The sequence below is a fragment of the Rhea pennata genome, chromosome 3 (assembly GCF_028389875.1).
Source record: "Rhea pennata isolate bPtePen1 chromosome 3, bPtePen1.pri, whole genome shotgun sequence".
Lineage (NCBI taxonomy): Eukaryota > Metazoa > Chordata > Aves > Rheiformes > Rheidae > Rhea > Rhea pennata.
In genome coordinates, this window is record NC_084665.1 from 13,948,315 (window position 1) to 13,970,246 (window position 21,932).

A 21,932-nucleotide genomic window follows, 5' to 3' on the forward strand; every position below is an offset into this window, starting at 1 on the left:
ATTTCAATAAAACACCCAGCTAAAAAGGCAGAGCAGCCTCTCACATTGCTACACAGACCTCAGGATCTCCCTAGATTCCAGCCTAGAAGTGCCTAAAGTTATTAGAAGCACCACTCAAAACACTAGCAAATCTTAAATAGCCTTTTTCTGAGCCTTTTATGTCACCTTCAAGGTTCTCCCCCTTCTCTCCCACCCCCATCTCTTGGGGATGATGTCCAGCTGGGGAGTGGAGTGACTGGCAGAGGAGAATAGGCACCACCTGTGCAGGAAGGGAGTCCTGGCCATAGGGTGGTGTGTTGCTTCTCCATGCAACAGGAATATCATGCTTGCTACGGTACTTTTTTGATGCCTGTAAGCCTTCCAATGCTAAGTTGTACCTGTCTCCTTAGAGAGAAGGACTTCTGCACCACTTTGCAAATGCTATCTTAAGGCTCTTGCTACAGGGGGAGGGGGAAGTGATGCCTCTTGCTACTCTCTGCTTTCCCTTCCCAGCCAAAGCTGCCTAAAGCTCTCCAGGCTTTGCCACTCACCTCTGAGCAGAGGTTTGGCATGGAAAATTTTAGCCCTGGAGGTGAGTATCTCAGAAAGTTACAGGGAAATGAAAACAAAGGGGATTGAATAGAAACAGTTTTATGACCTTAACTCTAGTGGCTGTTACCAGGGCCCAGAGGAGGGATCTCCTATCACAGGCTAAAAGCAATCTCCCTTACACCGTTCGCAAAGATTAATCAAAGACCTTGAAAAAGTTTGATATATAGATCACATATTTCTAACAAGCATGTATTTTTTATTATACATCAGAAAACATCCATACAGATGACACGTTGCTGAACTAGAGTTGTCAGATATTTATTCTTGCAGTCCTTAGAAATAATGTTATTAAACTATCCAACAGCAGCCTTCAAAAGCAAGAAAAATAAATTCCAAATTAGTTAAAATGAATGAATTCATAATAATCACTGCTAAAGTACTAGGTGATCAATCTCTGTCTCCATAGCCATTTCAATCCTGAATATTAAACCAGCAGAAGGCAAAATACAATGTGCAAGACAAGGATGGTTCTTCCTGCGGTCAATCTGGAGCCAGCCCTCTGGTGAAAGAAGAGCTTGCTTCCAGGCCTACCCTGGGCCCCCTAGTGGATAAGAGATAACTATTAATTCTAGGATGTGGGCTATGTTAAATGCTTGGATCTTGGAAATACAGAGAATTGCTAAGATGGGAAGGGACGCTGGACTAACTTAGATGAGGTTGCTCACGGCCGTGTCCAGCTAGGGTTTGAATATCTCCAGGCATGGAGACTGTACAGCCCCTCTGAGTCTCTATTCCCACGTTTTACCACCCCCCAGGGGAAAAATAGCGTATCTTCTTATTTCCCATCGGTTGCTGGCATCATCCTCTTTGAGAAAAAAGTGAGGATGCCAAGGGGCAGTGCTGGCATAATGAAGGCCAGTGCTGTGCCTCCTACCATGAGGGTCTTCTGGGTATAATAGCCAATGAGCAGGAGCAGGAAGATGAGAACTTTCTCTGGGGGCTGAGATGCTCCTGAAATGTCCTCCCTTGAGCAGCATCTTCCCACCCTCAAATCCAAGGCCCATGGGAGACTGACGGGAACCACTTCCTCACACAGGGCCAGGTAGATTTTCCACATCCGAGGCCCAGAGGCCACCATTGAATCAAAGCACCAAAAAACGAGCAGCTGGGACAGCATAAAACAAAGCAGCAGGCAAAATCCTTCCTCCTCTTCCCACTCTCCAACTAAAAATGATGCAAACACTTTGGGCAGGTATTCTTAGGGCAGGGAAAACATTTGGGAGAGCCAGTCATTGACTGGATGTGTAGAGGAGGACCGCTGCTCAGCCAGCCTGGGGCTTGGCTTTCCACCCCTATGCACGCGTGAGATATCGTTAACACAGAATCACAGAATCAGTAAGGTTGGAAGGGACCTCTGGAGATCATCTAGTCCAACCCCCCTGCTCAGCAGGGTCACCTAGAGCGTGTTAGACAGGGAAATGATTGCCTATTACTTGTATTCATTGTATTTTAAATCTGTATTGGATGTACCATGTTAATGTTATAAAGTGTCAGTGTGTGTAATACAAAGTGATGAGAAATTCTGTTTTCTTTTCTGGTTCCTCACTCTTTCTGAAGAGGTGGTTAAGCAGGAAACCATTCACGGAAATTGAAACAATTCTCACTTCTCTGGAGCAAGGGTAGGAGAAGAGAGGCCGTGATGCCCCAGGGCTGTGCACTTGCAGCTTTACAGCCCCGGTATTTGTCGTTTGAGCTGGTTAGTGCCTTCCATCAGGCAACGATACACTCAGGCTTTGTATTTCAGTTTTATAGGCCACGAGGTGCTTCTGAAATGCTTCACCCTTGACAGGTTTATGAGCAAATAGATCTTGTCTTCTAACATTCAGTCACACTCGCACACAAATTACCAGATCCCAGTTAGTCATGCTAACACTGATGCTGCACCCTTGCATCACTCTGTGGGTTTATTTGAACGTTCATCTGCTCCAGCTCTTACAATTGCAGCAGAGGTGTGCAAAGAGCCCTTTCTTCCCGTTTCCACACTCCATGGCTGGAGCTGCTGCCTTCGGCAGGGCTTGCACCCATTCAGGAAGGATCATACTCCGAGGCACAGAGCCACCAGAGGGAAAACGAGGACAACCCCTTCCTCCAGGAGACTTGTGCAGCCTCAGAAAGCAAAGCAAGAAGACGAGATTTGAGCTTTACCCGTTGTCTCCAAGCACATGCACCTATGTGCTTGTCTCACTATGTTCATGCATTTGCTGGAAGTCACCAGGGCTTTTCCAAGCTGAGACACTGTTGTGGCTAAGGGAAGAGGTGACTGACCAAACCCAGGAAGGTGTCTTCTGCCTCCCATCCCTGCCTGGAGGGGAGCTCGTGGCTGGTGAGGCATGCAGTGAGGAGGCAGGGAAGCTCAAGGAGGTGAGGAACAGGACTCCCTGGCACACATAGTGTTGCTGCTTGTCTACAGTGAGACAGATGTGCCGGCAAAGAACTGAGAAATGCCAGGCGCAAGGAATGGAGAGTAGCAGGTGCTGCCTGAGGAGCTGTCAGGGATGGGAGAAGGGCCAGTCGAAAGAATTGTAGCACTCCTCCTCCAGCTGCCTTAGGAGAAGCCTAAGCTTCTGGAAGGACTTTCTCCTTCCAGGAGCTTCTCCTGGAAGGACTTGATAGCATGAGTCTCCAGCAATGGTGAGAAGCCAGACAGTAAGGAAAAACAAGGACATGCATGCTGCACCTCTTGTCTCAGTGGTGTTTGGTTGCCATCCCAAGATCTTTCCTCTATCCTGTGGCTGAGATGCTATCAAGAAGAGCTCTGGTACATCTACAGACCATATGAGGTTGACAGCATCAGGCAGAAACCCCAAACCTCTTTAATATGCAGTAGGATCTGGGACATGGAGTGCTCCAGAGGGCACCAGGCAGCTGCCAATTCTTCCAACATGTGTGTGGGGCTGGATTTTCTGTTTCTGGGTTGTGTCTCCTCCAGGAGCCAAAGCTGCTCACTGCAAGTATCTGGCCAGATGACAGGCGAAGGGTGGGAGCGCTGACACACCAAGGAAAGCATGACTGGGAAAATGTGAGGTGTGAGGAACATCTGTGCTGGGACTCCTGCCGAGATGCCACCCCCTGCGAGTGCGAGCATGCCCAGCCCTGCCGAGATAGCATGGAGCTAGCAGATAACAGTGGCTACAGATAAAAATACATTTTCCCAATGAAAGCAATTTTGCTGGATTTAGACTCTTTAATTTTAGCAATACTCATCAGCATCTCTTCATCCTGATTACAATGTTTGTCTCCGAAAGCACTGTTTCCACAGAAGTACTGATTGATGTTATCAGACCAATAGGCCGATCAACAGAAATGAAAACACACTGGAGAAAGGTTGTCGCAATCCCACTATCCTTACATGCTCACTGAAGCAAGGGAGCTCCTCAGCTACATTCTCCTTCCCGCAGCATGAAAGCTCCTTTTCCTCAACCTAGAAAGTTAAAAATCACTTCTGGGATTCCCAGGGCAATGGACACCCTCACGTGATATTCTGTGGCCCAGTTTTAAAAACAACAGTTTTATCCCAGCAACTCCACTGACCTGTGTGAACTTCTGAAATTCATCATAAACAACAGTTCAGGGCTCCCAAACCCCGTCCAGCTGCATCACGGCTGGCACAGAGGATGTTCAGTTATGCCGAAATAAGACCTGCCTTTGGGTTTGGCCTCCAAGCTACCAACTGTGGCATCATCAAGGAATAAATTAAGGCTGTTGGGAGGCTCTTCTTGCCAGCTGTTGCATTGCTACACTTCTGCCATGGTTGCCTGTGCCTTTTGGGGCAGATACGTTCCTCTGCCCTGAAGATTGTTGTGTTAAACCAACAACAGCAGGAAAAGTCAAGCAAAAGAGAACTTTCCACTCTCCACACTCACACCAAGTGCAGGTGGAGAATGGTTTTATAATGACCTTAAATCAATAAGGCTACGCGAAAGAACAAAGATATATTTGGGGAGCAGACAGAAACAGCAGAGAGGAAGGAGGCAAAGAACTGGCTATCTCTCAGCAGATTAAAGAGAAGAAGAAAGTGCCATGATTCTCCATGAGTCACCAAGAGGCTGCTGGAGGAAATCTCTATGAGCTACAAAGCCTACAGCTCCTGTTTTTCAGGTATGAATTTTTGCTCACAGGGTCATCTTTTGAAGATATGTTTATAGATCTCCCTTGATGATCAGGACTAGAAGGTCGGATACAAAGTGGGTGATTCATGCAAAATGTTACCTCGCCGGTACCCAAGTGTGCTGTCCTTTATGGACTCTTTGGCCGAGAGTTTTCCTTGCTTCGCTCTCATAGTTTCCGTGGGGTGCTGGGTGCATCGGAGGCATGTTGTAGCACACAAAGCAGCTCCCTTTCGGGTCACATGAACTGTGCTATCTCCTCCCCACCCTCCGCTCCCGGCACACGGCAGCGCTGTGGTATGTACAGGAGATGTGACTCTAGCAGCAAACTCTACACTGACGTATTAAGCAAGTGATGGTGTTATCAGGATTAGGCCAGATCCTGACCAGATGTAAACCACTGGAGCCGCACACACCAGGATGTTTCCAGGAAAACAAATCATTCAAGAAAAAGATAGCAGCAGTCTTCTTCCTCTTTTTGGCAACCAGCAATTCTTTTTTTTAATTTTTTTTTCAGCTGTGGTTTTAAAGTTTAGATGACAACATAAATATTTTCACTGAAAACAAAACTTTCAGAAAAAACCTCTTCCTCTTTATTTCCAAAGGCCAAACTTTCCTTCAACAAAATTGCAACCAGTGTTATGATGCTGCCTGGATGCCCTGCATGTTGCCACTGGCTGGGAAGCTGATCTGTTGAGACCCGGGGTTTCCAGCAGTGGATTTCAAAATTGTCCTCTCTCTGATGTTTTAAATAAATGAAGGCAGCTGTCTCAGCCATACACCTACCCTAGCCAAAATATTGTTCATTTCAAGTGGATTTGCTTCATTATAAATTGTCTACAAATAATTTAAAAAGCGACAGTGTTTCTTAAATTATCTTATCAGGCTCTTTAAATATTGAAATGCATCAAAAATTAATGCTTGACAGTTCAAGGCATCCTTAGTCCTGGTTCCTCCAGTACTCTGGTATTAGAGCCAACTCCTCCCAGCTCTGGGACTTGAACAGGAGGTCCTGACCATCAAGAGGACACATCCAGTCCCTGCATCGGTGCTTGGCCATAGGAGCATTCTTCATGGGAGGGAAAGGTGGATGTGCAAAGAGCTAGAAGTGTTTCAGCAGGAGAGTGTCAAAGAAGCACAAGCAGAGCCTGGAGCAAATGTGTAGTGCTGTGTATGCCATCTAATCATGCTGTTGCTGTGCTTGTGATCTCCAGGTCCTGCAGCACAGGTCCAGGAGGTGCCAGGATCAGCAAAGAAGCCCAATGCTCATGGGCTTCATGCCTTTCGAGCCCCAATGCTCGTGGCCTTCCAGCTCCATCTAGCCATGGAGCCCAGAGTGTTTCCAGATGCAGGAACTAGAACCATCAGGGCTGTTTCTGAATTTAGGGATATCACAGAGACCAAGCTGCTGAGATTCTCTTGTCTCCTCTGCCTTGGAGGTGGCTCTGGTGGAAGTCAGGAGAGGGGGAAGTGGAAAGCACAGCATGCTGGCTTTACCTGCCAGGGACAGGAACATGGAGAGCCTACACACGTAGAAATCAGTGTCCCAATGAACTCTTCTAGTACTGGACCCGAACTCTTCCTTGTCCTCCAAGCAGAGATCCCAGAATACAATCATTTTATTGGATACTAAAGAGAAATTTCTTGTTTCCCAACAGAACAGAAATGACAAAATATGCCACTGATTCAAATAACTTCTTTGGAAATGCCAATGGGCCATTTTGCATGCCTGCTTCCAGGCTGGTGTTTGCCAGAAGGGAGCTGTGGAGATTAGACCAGCTCCCTGACTTCAGTATTTTGAGGGCTCATCTACCTCTGTTGCCTGCATGGCAGATTGCCCCAAGCTCCAGTCCCTAAGGCTGCCATGAGGCTTGCAGCCAGGCAGATGAGTTGGCAGGAGATCAAAATGCAGGGTTTCGATGGATTCCCTCTTTCCTGACTTCCACCTTGGCCCAGCTCACCAGGTTGTACTGGAGAGTCGGCAAAATCAACACGTTCTTCTGGAACATTTCAACTTTGACTAATCAAGAGAGTTTCTGACAGAAAAATGTTCCACTGGAAAATTTCTGCCCAGCACTAATTAGCATTTTTCTATTAGCTTTGTCCTGAAAGCACAGTAATTTATGCCTTGGTGAAATAAACAATCACTTAGTGATCGCTAAGAATTGGACTTTCCCCAGGTTTGAGACATATTTGCTTATGCTGTACAGAAAAAGGCTTACTCACTTGCAAAGCTTTACATGCTTAACACGGGCAAAGAATGGCTGCCTGACTTCCTTGTACTTTACCTGGGCACAGGCCCAATTGCATTTTAATCAGTCTGCACTAAAAAAGAGGGGAAATTACAATTCGAAGGGGGGGGGGATATTTTTACTTGCATTGCAGCGAGGCCTGGCCAACATCAGAGACAGGCCGTGTGTGTGTGTGCAATGAGAGGTAGACCTTGCTCAAAGAGCTTGAAAGGTAGATGGAGTCATGAAAAGCGAGAGGAAGGCAGGAAAGGACCCAGGTGTCTTAGAAGTTCAGGCTTCTGTAGCTCTTCTTCTGCCATACGACTACATCCTAAGCTGAGTTTCTCGCTAAATCGTGGGATAATTTTGGTCGCAAGGGACTTCTGGATGGAGACTCTGCCCTGACTCAAAGCCGGGCTGACTTCCACGTTAGATTGGGCTGCTCAGAGCGGCATCCATCCCTCCTAGCGTGTAAATGCTGTGTAAACACAGCTGAGCCCACCTGCCCAAATGCGCTGAAGATATAAACCGCTGTCTGTCCATCTGCCCTTTCTCCCCAGCAAGCCTGTACTTTGGGACCACATCCCAAATGCATGCTGCCAAATGCAGCACAACAAGTCCCTGGCGGTCTTCAGGAAACGGCTGTGAGCTCTGGGCATACGGCGCAGCTCGTGCTGCAGCGAGAATACCGCTACAGGGTCTCCCAGGGAAGCAGGCGGCTATATTTAAACCCCGCTTGCGAAATGTGCATTGATATTCAGCGAGAGGCTTGAACGCCTCCTCGACAGCGCAGCCCACGCGTGGGGAAGAGCCCGAGTGGCTCTGAAGACCGAGGGCCCCATCTCCTCCCAAGGTTGCCACATTTCTCATAGTGTAAGGAACGACCTCCTGGGGCCGGGGACACAGTGCCAGGCCGTCCTGTGCCTGCAAATGCCAAGTGTGATGGTGCTCACGGCAGTGCGTGTGGCTGGGCCACCCCAAATCCATCTGCCTGGCAATTTAATGGCAGCCTGCAGCTACTTGATGGACAGGTTCAAAGACCACAGAGCCCAACTCTCCTCCATAGGAGCAAAGGACACATGCAGAGGTGATGGGCAGAGCCTGCTACCAGCTGGAAGGATTTTTCCTTGGGATGGTAAGCAGCCTGGAGACAGGAGTTGGCATGGGGTCCCCATCTGGGGGCTCAGGTTTGGTGGAACAGCAGGAGGTTGGATGAGAGACCTACAAGGTGTCCTTCCCACCAGCTCTCCTGCAGATCTGTTTGACCATGTGCAAAGCATTGCTGCTGATGTCCTCCACATGTCCAACTGTCAGATCAGCCAGATGTTCTCCCTCTCTCTATTTTTCCTTTTGCCTTAGGAAAATGCCTTTCACCTTATCACCCACATGCCCTGACACAAGCTTCACCTCTCCCTGCAGGGATGGGATGGGACAAATGGAAAAACTCTCAGTGGAAAATATGAGAAGCTCTTTGGCCAGTCTGTAGTAAGGGCCGAGTTCAACGGGGGTGGTGTCACTTGGCCGGGAGGGTGACATGCAGCGGCTGTGCAGAAGGGCAGATCAAAGCTAGCAAGCAGCCTCCTCCCTCGGCCTTGCGGTTATCAAAACGCTGCATGCAGCATTATCATGATATACTCGAACACCTAAAACCTCCTGTATGTTTTTCTTCAGTTAGGTACACCTGTGGTTTTCAATGTTTCCTTCGCAGAGAGGAGGACACTCATGCAATGAATTGAAGCTGATAGCCTTGTTTTTGTAAGCCTGCTTTGATACCCTTCCCAGGAGCAACGTGTGGAAGCCAAGAGACCTGTGAATTGCAGACATATTCATTTGCTCAGCACCAAATCTCCTCTATTTTTCAAGCCATGTTATGGCTGCTCCGTGCCTCTCTCTGGACCACACAGTAAAGCACAGAACTGTAACTACAGGAATAACCCCAGGAAAGTCGAAAGTACTATTCATGTACTTAAAGGTGCTTAAGCAGATGTTTAAGTGTTTTGCTGGATTGAGGTCTCACTTGTGCTAGACTACAGAGCTGGAAGTGACCTCCTGAATCACCAAACCTGTCCGGCAGTCAACGCCGGCATGTGTTCCCATCCAGGCACCCTCCTAGGAGGAGCCTGAATCCTGCTCTTGCAGGGTTGAAGAAATCCCAGGACAGATTCGTAGGAGGGCTTTCCCTCCTCCCATTCGTTCCCACCGGCCCAGCGGCCAGGCTAGGTGTGCGTCTGGGATGTGAGGTAGCTGCTGGAGCTACGTCCTCCGCCAGACCTCTGAGACACCAACGAGCAGGAGCTGAACAGGCATTTGAAGTGGCCTCTCTAAATGGGTGATTGGTAATGTAAAAGTGTCAGAACATAGTGTGTCGTTAATTGTAGCAGTGGAGCTGGTGAGCCCTCAACTTTCCTCTGATGAGCGTTCAACAGCTGTTTAGGAAAAGGCCCAAAGATGTCTTTCACCCACCTCTTTTGCCCGGGGAGCCCGGTTTGAAGCAAGCAGTTAGGTCCCTGATAACTTCCTTGCTCCCAGCTGTCACTACAGCATGCAATAATAATGACATATACTCAGTCTTGCCCTTCTGCTGTAGCCTGAACACTCGCAGAGATAACGAAGGGCAGAGTTAAGGTTAATCATGTGGCTAGTTTCCCTTTCTGGAACTGAAACCTGGGAAGGATGGAGAGGTAGGAAGGAGAACGAGGAGTGATTTATGCAAAACTACATCTGCAAGGAGCTTCCAAACTGCAGCTTCCCCTCGTCAGTGTTGCCAGCACGTCCCATGGTGGCTACTGTAATATCGGAGGAATGCTTACTCCTGCTACTGCTGCTAATCTGGGAGCCGTCACGTGGCTCTCCTATAGCCGCTCTTGCTCCAAAAATTTGACTCTTAACCTTCCCTCGCTGCAGACATGATGTATACTGCATTGAAATGCTTCCAAGGAACAAACATACAAAACCCTGACCTATAAGCAAAGCAAAGTAAACCAAGGAAGAAAGGAAAAAAAAAAGTATTTCTGGGAATAAAATGATGTGAGCCTGAAGGAGAGGGAGAAGGAGAGAAATCCACTTTGGTCATTTCTATTAGCCCCACTTAAGGATTCCTTCAGGATAAAATAGCAAGACGTTAATCTGGGGAAGGGAAGAAGAAAGGAAAGGGGTTCAGAGGTGCTGGGGCGGCGGGGAGCGGGGGAGTCGGCAGAAAAGATTGTTATTTATTTATTTTCGCTCATTTATGTGTCGAATGAAGCCGCAAGCTGCCAGATAGCTTCTTTTCGACAGCTTGAAGTTACTGTTGGGAACAGATCCATGTATGGAAGCGAAAGCAGAAAAGCACAGATAAGCTGCGATCCAGCTATGCAAACCATCCTTAGAGACACTTAAAGGACAAGCGCGCCGGCTCCTTTCCTCATGGTGAACGCAGAGGCGCAGCCGGAGCGGGGCTGCTCTTCCCTCCCGCTCTGCCCCCGGCTGCAGCCACTCGCCCAGGGTAAGTGCGAGGCGGCGCGAGCGTTTTCTCGGGGGCGCCGAGCTTCTCGCCCGGACCGTCGTCCCGGGCAGACCCGCAAAGCTGCGGCTGCGGGAGGCACGGGGCCCGCAGCAGCTCTGCCGGGGGAAAAAAAGAGTTTTGGGTTTTTTTTTTTTCCCCCTCTCTGCTGCCGTCGGTCCTGCTTTCGTTTCGAGCAGCGCGTCCCGTTTCAGCGCGGCCGGCCGCGGGGAAGAGCCCGCTGCAAGCGCCTGCTGCTCCTCCGGGAGCCCGGCGGCCGTTCCTCAGCGCCGCTCCGCAGATCGGAGGTCGATTGCCTCCCTTTTGCCTTTTTCCTTTTTCTTTCTTTTGTTTTTTTTTCTTTGCTCTGGCCGTTTTTCGGACTGCCGCCGCGAAAGGCGGCCCCAGCGAAACCAGCTGCGCGCTGCTGCCGCGGCCGGCTTCCCTCCGCGCGCCGCGAGCTGGGCGCCGGCCAAAAAAAAAAAAAAAAAAAGAGGAAAAAAAGGGGGGGGGGGGGGAGAAAAAAAGCTTCCTCCGCGGCGGCGTTTCTGTTAAACAGGATGCCGAGAGGGTTTCGCGGCTTGGCCTCGAGTCCCGTTTTCCTTACAAGCCGCGGAGCAGCGTTGCGGGTAGGAGCCCGCCTGCGTTTCGGCGTTCGCGCTCCCCCTGCGACGTCTTGGCTAAAGTTTGCTCGTTTTCCAGGTGGGTTAATAAGCTGGGAGACACCTTCCCCCCCCCCCCCCCCCCCCCCGCAAAAAAAAAAAAATAATAAAAAAAAGCGGTAGAGCAGGGGAAGCGAAATTGCGTGGGGAAGACCAAAAATCCCGTCGGCAGCGCGACCGAAACTGCGGGCTGCTCCCCCCGCTGCGCCGCAGGGCGGTGCTCGAGGGGGCCGAGGCGGCGGCGCGGGCCGGCGGCGTCCCCGCGGGCCCGGGTGCTGCGAGCCCGCCGGGAGAGGAAAGGCTTTTTCCCCGCGGCTGCCTCCGCTCTGCCCTCCCAGCGAGCCCACGCGCTTCCCTTTCCTGGCGGGAAAACCAGAGCGAAAGCGCCGTTAACTCCCGAGGCCCTCGAAACTCAGGTTATTCCTGCCGAGGGCTCCGAGCGTCACCGTGGTCCAGACGTAATCGTGTCGTTATTGCCTGGGGTTACTGCAGGGCGAAGCTGCAGTTGCTTTGGTTTCCACACTTCAGCATATTTGGATTTCTTTTACGTTCAACGCTGAACTTCCTCCCGCGCTTGGGTTGTTTGTTTTTAGGAGCCTTCCCAAATCCCTGCGACGCTGAACGCTGACGTCGCTGGCAGAAAAATGCAGGTTTCCGGCTCGAGAGCGCGCCAGCGGGGCCTTTCCCGGGGACGCGAGGAGGGGAGAGCCGGGCGCTCCCCGCCGGGAACCCGCCCGGGGGCACCGCGGCCGGGTCGGGGTCCGGCGGGCGGCCGAGCGCCCCGGACCGCCCCGGCTCGCGCTCCGCCTGCTTTAGCGACGGCTATCGACCCGGTCTGGAAGTAGCCAAAGACCACGAACGCCCCAGGTCTTCTTCTGCCCCTGCTTGGGAAGAGATCTTCCCCTGCCCGGCCGGGAGCTTCGGTGCTTGGCTCCTTCGGAGTCCCCAGGGACCACGCCGAGCTGAGCGGGGTGCGGAGCCCTCTTCCCACCCGCGGCCTCCCGGGGCTTCGGGGCTCGGCACGGGCGGTTTTGTCCCGCGGCTGCACGCTGAGCCCCTGTGCCACCACCACCTGCCGGTTCCTGCTCTTCCACGGACTTGTCCTTCCTTTCCGACTGTTTGGCTTGGTTTTTCTTTCCCCGCTTATCTAAGCAAAAGCAGGGAATTAGCAGGGAAAATGGGAAAATAACTTATTCCATCTGGTCCTTTAAAGCACATTAAATGTTAAGCCCCTCCGGCTCGTCGGCTGCTATCGCAAGCTGACCTCCGGATTTAGCCCGGTTGGTGGAGCGCGGCTCTTGGAAAGCATCTCCCGGCCAGTGTAAGTGCCCCGCACGGGAGCAGCATGGCTACCCTGGATTGCCCCGGCTTTGGCTCGGGGAGGAGGTCCCCGTCCCTACGGATGGTCCCGACGTTTGCCCCGCTGCCCGCTCTGCTGGCTTTCGGCTGCGAGCCGCAATTCGGGCCCCGCAATTCTTCCCTGCGTGCTTTTCCAAAGACATAGCTGTGCCAAAACTTGAGAGGAAATCTTCTAGCAGGACTTCCAGATCTTCTTGGGAATGCTCCTTCCTGGGCTAAATACCGTAAAGGGACAAACGGGCGGCTGCGAGAGATGCCCTCGCTGTCCTCTCTGGCTACATTGCAAAATCCACCCAGCAGGCAACAGGTTATGTGCTCAGCGAGCAAACACTGGGTCAGATTTACTGCAGAATATTAGCACTTTGGGAAAATCAGCTGGTTTCTTTATAGACACTCCGGACGCCCCTTTTGAAAGCGCCCAAGCTCCACTCGAAGACCCTGCATCGGTGAGAGTCCTTGCATTTATCAAGGCTGGGCCAATCTGCCCAGATGTCCACCTGGCCTCCTGCGTGCCTGGCAAATGCCTCAGTGCGCTAAGAGGTCTGCAGATGGGCCTCCGTGGAAGGGCTCGAGAAAATTTTGGGCCCTTAGTGATGAGGGGATGTCTGACTTCAGCGTTCGCACCTTAAAAATAGCCAGGCAGTCTATTTTTAAGCTGGCTTTGATGCCCAGACCTTGAGGAACTCTACGAAACCGGGCGAGCTGATAAGTGTTTCGAGCTACACCACTGCTCGTGATTTCTAGATGTTTTCTGTCCCCGTTGACAAAAACATACCCAATTTAAACATTTGCCTCTGTAACAGCCAGTCTGGTTATCATGAAAGGCACCTTAGAGCATGCAAAGGAAGGAAAATCATGGAACAAGACGAGCTCCACTTCTTCCCCACGCTTGTCTCCTGCTGGACAAACCATCCACCCCCAGTGACTCTTTCCCCACCGGCCCCAGATTTGCTGACTTTTTAAACTTATTTGGTACTACCAGCAGGTTGCATTGGTAATTTTGTCCTGCTGGTCAGCGATGGCTAGCTCCATACACGTTACTCTTCTCTTTATTATCTCCAGGCTCTGATAGCTTCTCACATCGTTGGCTTCTTATGGATCTCCAGTGGCCATCGGTCAGGGTTAGCCACCCGCGTGGACGTTGCTGTCGCTTTGCTGTAGGCAGTGCGCCGCCGCTCCTTATGCTGCTGTCCTGACAGAGCAGTGGTACGGTCAGATTTTCAGATGCTCTTTCAGGTTTATGAGGCTGTAGGTCTCCTTTTGACTTGTCAGTCCACATTCCTATGATTTTTCCTCTTGGATCATGTCTCCTCGACCTCTCCCTTCTCTTATCTCTCCCCATTTGGTGGCTCCACAGTTGTTGCCTGCCTTCCTGGTGCCAATGCTCATCAAAATGCAGCTGTTAACTCTGAAGTCTACTGACGGCAAAAAGATGCCAGTACTGTTAACAGCTCTGGCATGCATACAGGAATACCACATTGCTGGGTAGGGGTCCTTCGGCTGCAGAAGGGGGCCAGAGCTTTCTTAGTGCCTAGGATAAGAGCTGAACAAAGGAGAAAAGCCCATATTCCCATCAGCTTTGCTAAGACCCTGGTACTCCACCAGACATGGGGCTTCAGACATCCTAGCGGACTGGTTCGACTGCTGGATCTTTGCTTTTACCCCCACGGCCATGCCCTCCTGCTGCCACTGTGCCCCCCATCCTCGCAGAGCAGAGCGAGCTGCCCAAGCCCCCGCTCCGTCGCGTTTCCTCGGTCTCCAGCCCCCATGCGGGCTGCGTTCCTGGACTCAGAGCTATGCACTGGAAACCGTCCCACCCCCGGAAGAGACAGGAGCGCTCGCACAAGAGCACGAGGTCATCTGAGCGAGCCGAAATGCAAGGGGGAAGAAGCCAGCGCTTGCGCAATCTGCAGGAGGAAACATCTGTGCGCACACACAGACACACACACGTCCCTCCTGCGCATACAAACCCGGAGATTCAGCCTCCCAGCCCCGCTTTGCTGGACACGGGGGACGGCCCCCAGGAGAGCGGAAGATTTTCATAAGCAACAGGGGGTTTTTGAACCATGAGACAGGTGGCAGAGGAGCATCTTCAGTCCAAGTGTAGCTGTTAACTCTGAAGTCTACTGATGGCAAACAAAGTGTCAGTGCTGTTAACAGCCCTGGCACAGATATCAGGAATGCCACGCGGCTAGGTAGGGGTCACGACGCAGCAGACAACCCAGGGAGCTGCGAAGACGCCACCTGGGTTAGGGTGGCTTTCAAACAGGCTCCGTTTGAACTTTGGGGATGGGAACAGGCCCGTGCACGACGGCATGGGAAAGGTGAAAAGAAAATCCAGTCTCACGGACAATACAGTTTCATTTCTCAAAAATCCTTCTCAGAAAAAATACATCAATCCGGAAGTTACGGCCGGTTTTCTTCTGTTTCTCTTCTTTCTTGTTTAAATTTTCTCTGCGTGCGGGACGGTGCTTACCGTGCCCAGGACACGCAGCACTGGCCGCTGCCCCGGTGCTGCCTGGCGGCGCAATTCGGAGAAGGCGACCATCACCGGTTTGTACATCTTGGGAGGTGCAAGCAGCGAAAACTGCTCCCAAATAGCTGGGTCTGCGAGCGAGGCGGGGAGCCCCCGTCGTTCGCGGCCGGGGGCCAGGCGAGGGACGCAGCCTGGCGCCACGGCCCGCCGTGGGGCGCCCGGCTCGGGGCGGCAGAGCCCACCCGCGCCGTGGCTGTCCCCGGGAAACGCGCCTCGGTTGACGTCGCCTCCGCGTTTCTCCCTCCAAGATTCTGCGGTTTTGGAGGGGCGAAGCAAAGCTGGGTAGTCTGGGGGGGGAAAGGGTGCCACGGGGACTGGCGGCTAAGCCGGGGACATCTGCTCCTTCGTTTTCCAGGAGCTGGTTTTGGCCCGTGGGGCAGGCACGGGCGTGAGACGCCGGTGGTAACGTGCGCCGCTGTTGAGACGAGTGACGGCTGTGAGAATGCCTTTGCGTTTCCACTCCTTTGGGCCGAGCAGGGAGAGAGCTCGCACCCAGCGCGCCCCTTACACTGGCGTCAGGTGCTCAAGATATTCTGGGCACGTGCTGAAGCTCTTCTATGTAACCCTGATGACCAGAAAGCAGGTTTTTCCAAAAGAAAAACGAGATTCTGGAGCTGAATGCTATGGGGAAAGGGTGCTGGCTGGTTCTGCATGCAAGACGTTTGCAAAATGCAGGCAGTCCTCTCCCTTCCCAAGCTCCCTGAATTCACAGCCGGCCCCTACAGCTAATCCGGCCTCCGGCCCAGGTGCACGGCAGGAGGTTTCCCGTGCGAACGCGCTCCTGCGTCTGCCGCGCGCGGGCTGCGCTCTGCGAGACTTGGCTTCCTCCAGGAAAACTCTCTCCCCAGCTGTTAAAGGCTGCGGTCAGCAATTAATGCTGCAGATTTGTTGTTTAAGCCTGCGTGAAATGCAGCACAGAGCAAGCGCTTGGGGGAAAGCTTGCAAGCGGCACGCGCGTGGTTTCTCCTGTCACCTCTGCAGGCTCCCGCAGCGGCACGGCGAGAGCAAAGCCTAAGTTGCCAATTTTTCGCAGACACGCGCAAGTGTCCTACTGGGCACCACTTTCTCCCTGGGGTATGGTCTTTGCACTCAGCTTTCCAGAGCTTGGAGACACCCTCTGCATCCAAGAGCTCGGGCCGGCCAGCGTACAAAGCCTGCCGGCGGCCAGCTTTACGTGTGCAGCCCCCCTTGGGGTTAGCAGGACTCGGACTGCACCAGCTACTCGGAAGCAGCTCCTCAGGCCCTGCCAGAGCAGATCCTGCGGCACTCGAGGAAGGCTGGGGATGGCGAGGGTCAAGCGCTAACCCCCAAAGACTCACCGGTGACACCTCCAGCGTTATCTGAACCCGCAAACTCCGGAGCACGGACCAAAGCGTCCCACGGAGGAGCTATGGGGGACTGCCCTTGCCTTGACCGCTCGTCCCGCCCGCAGGGGCGCACAGGGGATTCTTCAGACACGCAGGGCTGAGTGCCTCCCTCCTCTTGCCCCAGGTGCGGAGCGGAGGCTCGGCCCCGTGCTCCCGATGCCACCGCCGCCGTTAACGCCTTGTTTGCCCGTCTCCTCCTTCAGCAGGGAGCAATCGTCGTCTCTCCGCTCTCGGCGTACGCAGGCAGACGCCGCGGGGGAGCCTCCTCCAGCATCTGCAGGGGGGCGCGGGCGGTTCGGTGGCTCCCGGGGAGACCTGTGGGTGTGCATGAATGAATGAATGAGCGAGCGGTTCGTTAACAGCGGCGTGAGAAGCTCCACGATTTCGAGACCGCTAACGAGCGGCCGGAAGGGCGTTTGCAGCGGCAGGTGATCGTTTGCGCCGTTGCAAAGAGAGAGACGTGGCCGAGAAGGCAGAGGGAGCAAAGCGCTGCCCCTTGCCGCAGCCCGGGCAGTGGAGGTGACGTCCTGGTGCTCCAGTTTGGCACCACGTTGAGCGAAGGAGCTGGGAAGTAGGTCAGCAGCACAACTGAGGGCAACGGGGAGCTTTAGGGAGAACCTGGCGGCTGACAGCTAATTAAAATCTGCCTCGCGCTGGTTACTGCTGCAATGATTAGATCGCAGCGTGCGCTGCAAGAAGCAGCGGCGGGGGCCGTTTGCTGCGAGCAGGTAGATGCCGTTTGACCACACCGCTTGTGTGCCACCAAACCCGTGCGGCACCTTGCACCCGCTGCCAAAGCAAAGGCCACCGATACATGTCCCCTGCTCAGCTCACCTCAGCTGTGGATGCCTTACGAAAGGCTTTTGGGACATCATATGCATTTTATACCAGATCCCAACCAGAGGAATTTAGTTCTCCATCTCTGCTTGAGGAAATGGCGATGCAAACCCTTAAAAAAAAAAAAAAGGAAAGAAAAGCACAAATGAAATCCACAGGAAACCTCTGTCCCGTTATCTTGCCAGCGGTAACAGAAATTACAGGCACAGCAATGGGGTGAGATGGAGAAGTGTTAAGAGGGGCAGGAGCTAGAAATGTGGCTCTGTGTCCCCACTGGTCTCCTTACACCGGAGGGCCTGGACACACAGGGCTACTGAAGGTAGTGGAGCACTTGCAACTGCTCAGTGCATGCCTTGTTGGCCTTAGTCCTATTTTAAGTTCTCAAAGCCACAGAGTTTGGCCTGAAGGTGGGACAACAGGTTCATCTGCTCCTTGCTGGAGCCTGGAAGGAGTGGAGGGACTGTCCAGCTGTGGCCTTCGGAGACTGGGTGGATAGCGAGTTGCCCCGAGGAAGGACAATTGGGCCAGCCTGAGGGGTAGCACGTCCCTGGGTGACTGCCAGCCCCGCAGAGCTGGGGGATAGCAGCATCAGGGCTGCCATGGGAGGCTCAAGGGTGTGGGCTGACCTGCGTGTGGCCCTCACGGGGCCCTCAACAACCCCTGCACGCACGGCGGACCTGTCCCCAGAGCTGAAGCCCAACCCGGGAACCCCTCGTGGTGCCCCGGCCCCCTCCCGCCTCCCCACCAGGGCCATGGGGGACAGACAGAGGAGGGCAGCCCTCACCAGCCCTGCCGGCTTCCCCCCTCCAAGCCCCCGAGGGCTTCCTGAGCCGCGCTGCGGGGCACCAGCAGCTCCCAGAGCTGCCTCCCCCCGGCAGGCTGCAGCTGGGGTCGGGCTCGACCTGCTGGGCTGCCGGGAAGCCGGGGGTCCGGAGCCCCGGCGGGCAGGACGGGCGTAGGCAGGGGGCAGGGGCCAGGCAGGGCTGGGGGCAGGCAGGGGGCAGGCAGGGCCGGGCCGGGGGTGGGTCCGCAGCCAGCTCTGCCTTTCAAAGTCCCTCGCTCCGAGGAGGAAACCGGGTAAAATTTGCAGCAGCGGCAGGAGGAGGAGGAGGAAGAGGAGGAGGAGGAGGGCGGCTGGAGCTGCCACCGCCACGGCGCCGGGAGACGGCGGCTCTGCCCCTGCCCGCGCAGCGCCGCGGGGGGATGCGGAGGGAGGGCGCTGGCTGAGCGCATCCCCGCGCGGTGCGGTGAGTGCGGGTGCGCGCGCGTGTGTGCGGGTGCGTGTGTGTGTGCGCGGGTGTGTGTGTGTGCGCTTCCTCCATCCCTCCCTCCGTCCCTCCCTCCTCCTCCTCCTCCTCCTCCCTCCGCCGCGCCGCGCCGCGCCGCAGCCGCGCACCGGGGCTCCGCCGCCCGCGCCCCGCCGCGGTGCCCCGCGGCTGCTGAGCTGGCCCCGGCCCCGGCCCCGGCGGCGCCCGCAGCTGCCCCCCGCCAGGTAGGACCGGCCCCGGCCCCGGCCCCGGCCCCGGCCGCGGCCGCAGCGGCTTCCCGGGGGTCTCGGCGGATGGCCGCGGGAGGCGGGCGGGGGGCTGCCCGCTCCGCCGGGCCGCTTCCCGCCGCCTTTCCGGAGGGAGGCGGCGGGGCTCAGCCTCGCTCCCCTCCTCCCCTGCCCTCCCCGCGCCCTCCCCCCGCCCCCTATCGCGACATGTCGCGGCGGGGGCCGGAGCGCGGCGGCCGCCGCCCCGGGGCCGGCGGGCACCTGGCGGCGGCTTCGTCCGCGGCGCGGCGGGCCGGGGCTCGGCGGCACCTGCCGCCCGGCGGGAGGCGCCGCGGGAGGCGCCCCGGCCCCGGCCCCGGCCCCGGCCCCGGCCCCGCGCCCCGCACCGGCCCCGGCGCCGCCTTTGTGTCGCTGCTGCCGCGGCGCGGCCGGTGTCGGGCGGCAGCGGGGCGTCGGGGCGCCCCGGCCGCGCCGCGCGGCGTGGGCAGCCCCGCGGGGGCTCGGGCCGCGCCCGTGCCTCGGGGCGGCGGCGGCGCCGGGCTCGGGCTGCCCCTGCCCCGGCCGGAGCATCGCCTCGCCCGGCGGTCCGCGCTGCCGCCCGCCCCGCCGCCGCCGCCGCCGCCGCCGGGGCCTGCTGCGCCGCCGCCGGGGCTCGCCGCGGTCCGGCACGGGCGGGAGCTCCCCGGCAAGGGCGCGCGTCGCATCCCCCGTCTGGCCCTCCGGCTCGTTTTCGGGCAGCTCCTAGGAGCTCCGGGGGAGAGGAGCTACCTCTGCCCCTCTGGCAAGGTCGGCCGAAACGGGTGGGGGAGGGAGGGATGCGAACAGACCGACGGACGGACGCGGAAAGTGTGATTTCGTACACCTGGCTTCCTCGGGAGGCCCGGCCGCGAAGGGAGGTGAGGTTCGCGGCCACGCAGGGCGGGCGGGCGGGCGGCAACGTGGGACAGGACGGCGGGCGGCTGAGCCCCACGCCGCAGGCCCGGGGTGCCCGAAGGCCTGGCACGCACCTGCCCTCCCATCCCCTTCACCGAGCTTCGGCGGGCGAAAAACCGGGCGTCTGCTCGACGCCGGCACTCGGCTCCCTCTAGAGTCGCCAGCGCGGGAGCCGCGCGCCCGGAGAGCCATGCCGCCGGGACGCGGGGCCCGCTGCCTCCCGCCACCCGGGCTGCCCAGGAGCCTCCGGCTTGTCCACCGTGTGCTCTGCTGCCGGCGCACCCGGCTTCCCCCTCTTCCAACGGGAGACGCAGGGCACCAGAAGCCCCAAGGGAAAAAAAACAGTATTTCTGCCTCGCTTCTCTTTTCCTGGCATTTTCCTTGCCGAGATCTCGCATCGCGGGGGAGAGGAACAACTCGCCGCGTGGTCTCGATGCATTAATAAAACGAGACTGCAATCCCTCTGACAAACAGTTCCCGGCGAGCTGCCCCCAAACTCAACCAATCTGGCTGAAATTTTCTATCGGAGATGCTTTATTTTCTTTATTTATCTGTTTATTTTGGAAAGTTGCTGGGGAGATTGTGGGAGGGGCTGGACGCTGCATTCAACAGAGAGGATCCTTGGAAAAAAAAAATCAGTGGCAGCCCGGTAATTATTCTAACTTTTTAATGCCCTTTGCAGAAAACAGGGTGGCCCGATGTGTACTTTACCTGGGTGGTTTCACGGCGGGCTGCGCCCCTGACTATATTTGGAAAGGTTTTGCTGTTTTTTTGTGTGGGGAGGGGGTTTGGTCCCTATGCGATCAGGGTGCTGATGGCTTGGAAATGGCCTTCCCGATGTGGTGGTCCCGAGGGTCACGGGCGGAGGATGCCAGCAGGCATCCAGAGGGGATGCCAGAGGAGCTTGCGGGAACGTGGTGTTTGGAGCCGGCCGCAGGGCCGCAAGTCCAGCCGGTGGGGCGCTAGGGTCCTCCTGCTCTGTGGCCTCCTGGGTGACTCGCTGGGCTGCTCCACACCCTCCAAGGCAGGTTGCATGCCTTTGGTGCCCAAGTGTCGAGGCTGGACTTCGGCTCATTGCCGGTCAGAGCCCGGACAGTTTGTCTGGGCTTTTTTTCCTAGAGCCACGTCCGTTCGCAGCATGGGCTTTGCTGCTGGTGGCAGCAGCGGGTTGCTGCTTCCAGCAGGACACAGCTGCATGGGCTTTGGCACGGGAGGTGGAGAGGGTCCTTAGCCCTCCCGGGGACAGGCTGTCCCATAGGAGTGCCACCGGCGGCGGGGAGGTGGGCTGCACCTCCCCGGGGGGCTGGGTAGTGCTCTCGGTGCCGCTGTCCCGCGCCGGCGGCTGGGAGTGGGCCGCTGTGATTTGGAGGCGCCGGGGCTGACCGCGGGGTAGGAGCACAGTGGGGACCCGTTTGTTTGGGGGGGCGGTGGGGTCTCGCGTGGGGTTGCAGAGCGGGTGCCTTTCTGCGGAGCGGGGGGAGCAGCTGGCTCGCTTCGGGGCTGCGTCTCCCCAGGTCGTGCGCGAGCGGTGCCCTGCGGCGCCTGCTGCGCGGGGCTTGCTGCTGCTCCTCCGCAGCTCGCGGCCCCTCTGGCCGAAGGAAGACCCGCTTTCTCCTGCCCCCGGCGAGGGGCTCGGAGCTGACGGCCCTGCTGCCTGCAGCAGCGTGCTTAAAAAAAAAAAAGAAAAAGAAAAAAAGAAAAAAAACGGGAAAAAGTCCTCTCTGCCTGGATGTGGTGGCTGTAGGATGGGGACGGGCCTTGCTTCCTTCCCCTTGGAGAACAGCGAGAATTATTTGTCTGGGAATATTCCTCCCGCGGAGTCCGCCACCACCGCCCGAGACCCTGGGCAAAAGTGGAGCAAGAGGGTCTCCGGGGATCGAGCTGTTTATCTTGGATTATACAAATAAAGGAGCGCTGCTAATTTTATAGCAACGGCTTCTCGGAGAGATTTTGAGCGTTGGGCAGTGGCTGCGTGTGCGAAAGCAGCATGCTGCGGCCGAGTGTTTGCTAGCCCTCTGCAGTTCCCCAGTCCGTTAATAACATTAATTGCAATTTGGTCCCGGTAGGAGAGCTGGGGAAGGGAGCTATGTGGGTCTTGCTTGACGGCAGGGCCACGCGAAACAGTCGGGCGCAGGGCTGGGGGCCGCTGCAGCCGCCCCAAAGCTGGGTGCTGGCGTCTTGTCTTCTCCCAACGCGCCGTGTTTCCGCTCTCCTGCCGCACAAAGGAGGAACGCTGCCTGGGCGCGCGGCGAGCTGGACGGACGGACAGACGGACGGACAGCTCGGCTACAAGCCTCTAGGCCTCCGTCCCTCCTCCGAACAAAACGTGGGACT

General features: G+C 55.9%; 1 protein-coding gene across 4 annotated transcripts in view; it reads left to right on the plus strand.

The window, feature by feature from the left end:
• Positions 1-10,227: 10,227 nt before the first annotated feature.
• The window catches only part of SLC8A1 (solute carrier family 8 member A1), a 74,005-nt gene continuing 62,300 nt past the window's right edge, over positions 10,228-21,932 (plus strand). Inside the window, exon 1 of one of the 4 annotated variants that reach the window (XM_062571648.1) lies at positions 10,228-10,412. The gene's annotated coding sequence lies outside the window, so the exon portion shown is untranslated. Of the gene's footprint in view, positions 10,413-18,274; positions 18,418-21,932 lie in introns of those variants that run through there. The other 3 variants (XM_062571647.1, XM_062571645.1, XM_062571646.1) reach the window with 3 other exon arrangements.